Below are 6,803 nucleotides of genomic sequence, written 5' to 3'. Positions count from 1 at the left end.
AAATTTTTTCTAAAAGACCTCAAATTCTATTTTTATTGTTCCAATTTGTTCCTTTCAGAATTAATAATGAATTCAGTGGAAATTTGTCGATATTAAATTATGGGTTAAATATGTTTTTAGTCCCTCCCTGAAATTTTTTATTCACTTTTAGTCCCTATTTGCATTGTATAGGGACTATTTTGGAGGACTAAAATTATCCAATTTTTGTAAAATGTTTTCAAAATAGAGACTATTTTTACAAACTAAAATATTTTGGAGGACAAAATTATCCAATTTTTGTAAAATGTTTTCAAAATAGAGACTGTTTTTACAAACTAAAATATTTTGGAGGACTAAAATTACCATTAAAATTTCATAGGGACTAACCTTAAAAATTCATGATTTTGTAGGGACTAAAAACATATTTAACCCTTAAATTATTTGAAAAATATATATTGATATATATTTTATTATTTGGAAATTTCAAATGCAATAATTAATTTAGTCATTATTAGAAAGTTTTTTCATAGTCGCCAAATTTCGTTACAATATTTTGGAACACATCCTGATATATTTTGGTATGCAATCTAATATATTTTCGTAAGTGATTAGACATATATTTTGGCACTCAATATGATGTATTTGGTACTGAATTTGAGATATTTTTGTACTAGATCTAATATGTGAATTACTTGTTCCCAAAGTTTCTCATATATTAGTTGTGAATTTTTTCTATAAATAGAGAGCTCACATATATTGCATTCTACACACTGAATGGTATTCTGAAACTTCGAATCATTTTCTTCTCTCTCCCTCTTTGACTTGTGTTGACGAGTCATTCTTCCCTTCATCTTCTTCTTTTTTTTTTGGTCCATGAAATTAACCCTTTTCTTCTTTCTCCCTTTTTGACTTGTGTTGAAGAAGTTTTCTTCCCTTCATTTTTTTCCTTCGAAATTAAGAGTGTTCTTAAGACCATATACCCTTATAGATCATAGTCCCTTTTTCGATATAATCAGAATGATCTTAAAAATATTCTACCTCAATTCTTGCAGAAGTTAGATGTTAGAAAGGGAGATACAAACATATAACTAATTATATATATAGTTCTCAGAATCCATCCTTACCTTCTTCTTCTTCTTCTTCTTCTTCTTAAGCAAGTATGTGTCCAAGAAAAATAAAAACATTTAATTTGAGAATTTAAACTCCTATGATGAAAAATAGGAGGAAAAAATAGAGTGAGAGAGAACTATTCCAGCACCAACTCCAAGGCTGACGAATCTTTTGATTAGTTACGGAAAATGTAACACCCATACTAGACGTATCTAGAAAGTCTAGCATGTGTATTAGTGTTGGAGTAAGCCCTAATATCCAATCAAAATTGATTGGGTTTGGCTTTGTATCATGATATTGATATAAATATATATTGTGAATATATATAATAATAATAAGGCATTTCTTTATTGATTTTGTTATGTTTCAAAATAATAAAGTCCTTAGAATAGATAGTTCATGTAATGGAATATTAAGTGTGACTTAATCATGAGATTACATTACGTAAAGAACGCTATTCTTAAACATATCCATAGTCAAGCTTTAATATGAATTGGGATAATAATAAAGCATAAAGACTATTATGTATGTAGACTGATGACCGCATCTCGTGGGTCATTTATATTGAGATATTAAGTCTATACATAGGTATAAATATTAGGAGTAATATTTATACTGGATTGACCCACCGTGAGAATACTACATAGTATGTTATGAAAATGTCATAAGATATTCTCACAATGATAATAGTGTATATCGCTCTTAGACCTGAAACCACTATGATCCCTAGATGTGGACTCAAGTGCTTTGTTGCCATTCTAACGTTGTCTGTAAAAGGATAACCATAACGTTGGTTGATGGGTACTTGATGAATCATGCTGAGGGACATGAGTGTCCTAGATGGGATTTGTCCCTCCTCATAAACTGGAGATATATCTTTAGGCCTCTTGATGAAATATGACTGTAAAATTGCATGGCCATGCCGAACTAAGTCAATATAAGATATTGGACTTATTCGTTATTCAGTATATTTCGGAATCAAGGAATATAAACATTGATCTATACAAGGGTGACAATATCTATGCCTTGGGATCAATAAAGATATCGAGACAAAGGAGTAAGTGTACACATGAGTATTATCATGGAAAGGTTTCGTCAGATCACTTGACATTCTTGTCACTTGGGTAGCAATGATGTGTTGCTAGATACCGCTCATTGTTTAAAATATTAAATATTAGATTTAATATTATTGCCAACGTGACTAGAACCTATAGGGTCACACACAAAGAACAGTCAAAAGAGAAATATATAAGTATGACTTATATAAGGGGTGCATTTAGTAAATAACGCTAATTAGTTAGCAAAATTACTAAACTCGTTGTTGGGCTTACTAAAGCCCAATAGTGACTTATGACTTGCAGAGCACACTAGAAGTTCTATAAATAGAACTCTGGTGCTGAAGTTTTTGGTTACACGTTTTGAAGCAACCCCTTTCTTCTCTGCACTTCCAATTCATTGGCTAGCACCGAGTTTTGGAGGAGCACTGTTCGTGTGGACTTGCTAGAGGCTTTGCTGCTTGCTGCTTGCTTGGCTGTGATCGAGATTCCAGTTTCCAGTTCCAGCTTTCAGATTCCACAGTTCAAGGTAACAATCGAATCACTGATTCATGTTTGAATTTCGTAATGATCCAAGGAATGAAAATCGAAAATTTTCCGCTGCTTCTACTCCATTCTTCTATTCGATTTTCCTTCAGTGGTATCAGAGCCAATTACGAAACCATGAATCGAATTGCTTTGTTACTGCTTTATGTTTTAATATGATTAAACATTTTGAATCAGAATTAAATAATAAAGAGAATTAAAATTGGCATCGTATCATGTTTTCTGTGCATGGCTTTTCGATTTGTTTGATGTTTCAGAAACCGTTTCTGGTGAAGTATCGACATATCGATTATACATATCGACGGGAACATGATTGGAAACAAATCAAATTAGATTATCTTTTAAGATTGTTTTAAGAGATAATAATATTTTCACAAATATTTGATTTGCTAATATTTTGATATTCTATAAAGAATTAATTTTGAATGCAAATCCGTTAATAAAATAGAATATTAAGTGTTAATATTTTATTATTTAAATTTAAATATTAATTAAATTTGATTGATCAATATCATATATGTGATATATGATTTTAATACAACATCATTATATGTGATATATTGATGATATCATTCGTTCAATAGGTTTTATATAATTGATTGTGAATTTGTAGTCAACTCGTGAGATTGAGCTTCGAATACCGATTCTGGTGAAGCATCAAAGATCCGGTTGTCCATACTGAACAAACAATTGTTAAAACTATTGATGTTTGATTGTTGTATTAGGATACCTAACTATACAAGCGTTGTATTATTGTGGTTGTATCATTCGATCAATTGTTTTCAAAGAGATTGTTGTGAATTTGAACAATTCGTGAGAGTGAGCTTCAATATCCGAATCTGGTGAAGCATCATAGATCCGGTTGTTCATGCTAAACAACAATCCTTGAAAATATTTATGTTTAATTAATTTATTTAATTGGAGAAAGGTAGTAAATTTAAAAGATCATGATTTTGAAAGAGTTTCAATATCAGATATGATTTTTGAATTTGGTAATAAAATATTTGCTTAATTTTAGCCCTGTAATTTGTTTTGGAAACAAATTGATTGCCTAAATAAAGCATATTTAATTATAATAATTATTAAGTGTCAATATTACTATAATTAAGTAAATAAAAAATTCTACCTTTTGGATTGTTTTTCAAAAGTTGTTTGAAAGGTAATAAACGATCCTAAATTGATAGTTAATTTAAAAGATCATGATTTTAAATAGTTTCAATGTCATATATGATCTTTTGAAATTATTTAATTGATTTGCATGACTTTAACTTGATTTGTTTATAATTTAAAAGAATCATGATTTGAAAGAGTTTCAATATCATATATGATCTTTTGGATTTGATCATAATATTTGCCGAAACGATTTGGGTGTTCATAAACGTGTCAAGTGTTGATGCGAAATACGCAATCTAGAATATTTTGGAACACAATCTGAGATATTTTGGTATGCAATCTAATATATTTTAGTACTTGATCTGAAATATATTTTGGTACATAATATAATATATTTTGGTACTCAATAAAATATATTTTGGTACATAATATGAGATATTTTTGTACTTAATATAATATATTTTTGTACTCAATATAATATATTTTGGTACTCAATTAAACCCCCAGCTAATCTGCGTAGTGTGGTCATATGTCAAATTTTAATTTAATTTATTTAATTATAAGGTATAATTAATAATAATAAAAGTGTGTTTGTTATTATTATCATGTGAATGATTATGGCCCTAGTCCTTTTATTTTATTTCTTTTGGATATTAAAATACGGCCTGCGTGTCGTGCCTCTCTCTTATATCTCTATTGTACATTCTCTTCTCATCCACTTCCTCGTATGTAAAACGAGTTTCTTTCATATGTAATGTAAATAGAATGCAAAGAAGTAATAGGGCTCATGACGTTAGGATAGTCCTGGAGGTCAAGCTTGGAGAAGCAAGGTCGTTTCTAGGATTAGTTTAGATTCTCTCATTGGCTTGAGAGAGTCATAGCGTTAGGATGGCCATAATCATGTCACTTTTATTATTGTATAATCGTTATGCATGTTATGATTGGAGTGCGAATATATATGATATATAAGCCGTGGTGAGGTGAGATCAAACTTAATAAAAATCCTTCAATTCAAAATATTAAGTTTAATGCTTTCCAAAAGTTTAACACCCTTCAAGACTAATATCGAAATGTGTAGGTTTCGCCTCCGCGAGGTGCACTTTCTATACTAGTAAGTTGCGGTGCGGTAATCCAATTTACCCAAGTGTTATTCTTTTGGGTTTAACTTAACTAAATTAATTTTAATAAGATTAAAATAAATTTAGAAGCAATGTTTCGGAACATCTATATGATAGATTAGAGTAAGGAGTTATTCACTCAAATGATTTGAAAGTTGTATGAGATACAATTGGAAGGAGTTCCTACCTAAATAACTGAGTTTTGAGTACAGCCCCCGTTGACTTAAAGCAAGGTGAAATATGGATTTCAACCCACTAGAAAATCTTCCAACGGGATTTTCCGAATCAAGTGTTTTGAAGGTCATTTGATTTGAGTAAAATAGTGGGAGCGTATTTAATTAAAGACCTATTTAAATATGTTTTAAATCATGATACATTTATTTTATTTATTTTCTGTATTTAAAATTTCTTTAGCATATAAATTTTATTATACTGTTAAAAGTTCTTATGAAGAACAAAATTTTCAGAAAAGAGTTTCTGAATTGGTACAAAATTTAAGAATTGTTCTTAAGAATGAGAAAAACTGTATATTCTCGAGCAGTTATTTCCTAGCAACTTTCTATGTCTATATTTGAAAAAAGCATTGGGTCAAATGAGTAGATATAGGATATCTCATAGTGGTAACGACGATGGAGAATGATATGATCATTCAACCTCAATGTTATAAGATGAATAGTTTAAGCCTATCAAGTAGATGTACATGGATAAGAATAAAATTCAAATTCTGTTTTTCTACCTTTGAAAGGTTAAACACGGTTGCAAAAAGGGGAAGCAATTATTTCAAAAGTTGAAAAACAAAAATTGCACGTAGTTTTGAAAGGGTCAAAATATAAGAAAGAAGTAAGACTTCTTATTTACCCATATAGTTATAGAAAGTTAAATTTCTACTTCTTCATCATAAGTATATGATACTTGATGATTAATCTCATATTTGTTGAAATATAGAGAGTTTTAAAGAAGCAGAACATTAACTATAAGTGAAGTTCACCTACGTCTGGAATGGAACAAATTGTTTCATTGACTATAAGAGCTTATGCTTGGACTTAAACTTAACTTGATATGGAACCAAATAATTGTTATTAAATTCCATATAAAATAGAAACATTAAATCATAAATCTTGTATTGACAAGAGAAGGATTATGTAGTTGAATGATAGACAAATATTGTCCTATTGTCCTAATAATGTTTTCTATACAATGTGCTGATCAAGTAATGGATTTGAGTTCCATGATCTTGATAAGCTAGTCTATAACATATGAGAAAAGGATCAAATGAGATTTGAACCTTTTGTATATCATTGGCATCACTGTTTAGTACAAACAAGTGTGATTCACATTTCCAAAATCCATGGATATGGACTATTGGACTCATTTGGTTTTATATCATTTGAAGGATGTGAGTTCCACCTTTCAAAATAGATTAGTATACCGGTAAAGGTGAAAAGGACACATAATCTATTTGAGTTGATATACATATGAGATGTATATGGAGCACTAAACATATTTGCTGGATATTTTATTTCTCTTACTTCATCTAACATTACTAATTAATAGTATATGAGAAAAGTGTATTTGACACAATTCAAGAAATCTTTGAAATTGTTCGAAGAGTTTAACAATGAAGTAAAAGAAATAGGTTTGAAAAGTATAAAGACAATATGAGTAAGTCGTGATGGTAAATGCTTGATTAATGAGTATAATTATTATTTATATCGCTTCATGTTTGACATGAATCGATCTAAAATAGTTTGGTTATAACTCATTGACTCTTGATGTTAAATTACATTACAGTTATTCTTCACCCACTACAAGTTCCAATAGAGTAATCATAAAGACACCATATTAGATATGGAGGTAAGAGTACCTAGTTTTTGACTTTATG

The sequence above is a fragment of the Medicago sativa genome, chromosome 7, assembly GCF_051527215.1.
Source record: "Medicago sativa cultivar Bolivia chromosome 7, Bolivia_mono, whole genome shotgun sequence".
Taxonomy (NCBI): domain Eukaryota; kingdom Viridiplantae; phylum Streptophyta; class Magnoliopsida; order Fabales; family Fabaceae; genus Medicago; species Medicago sativa.
Note: the sequence above shows the minus strand (reverse complement) of the source record.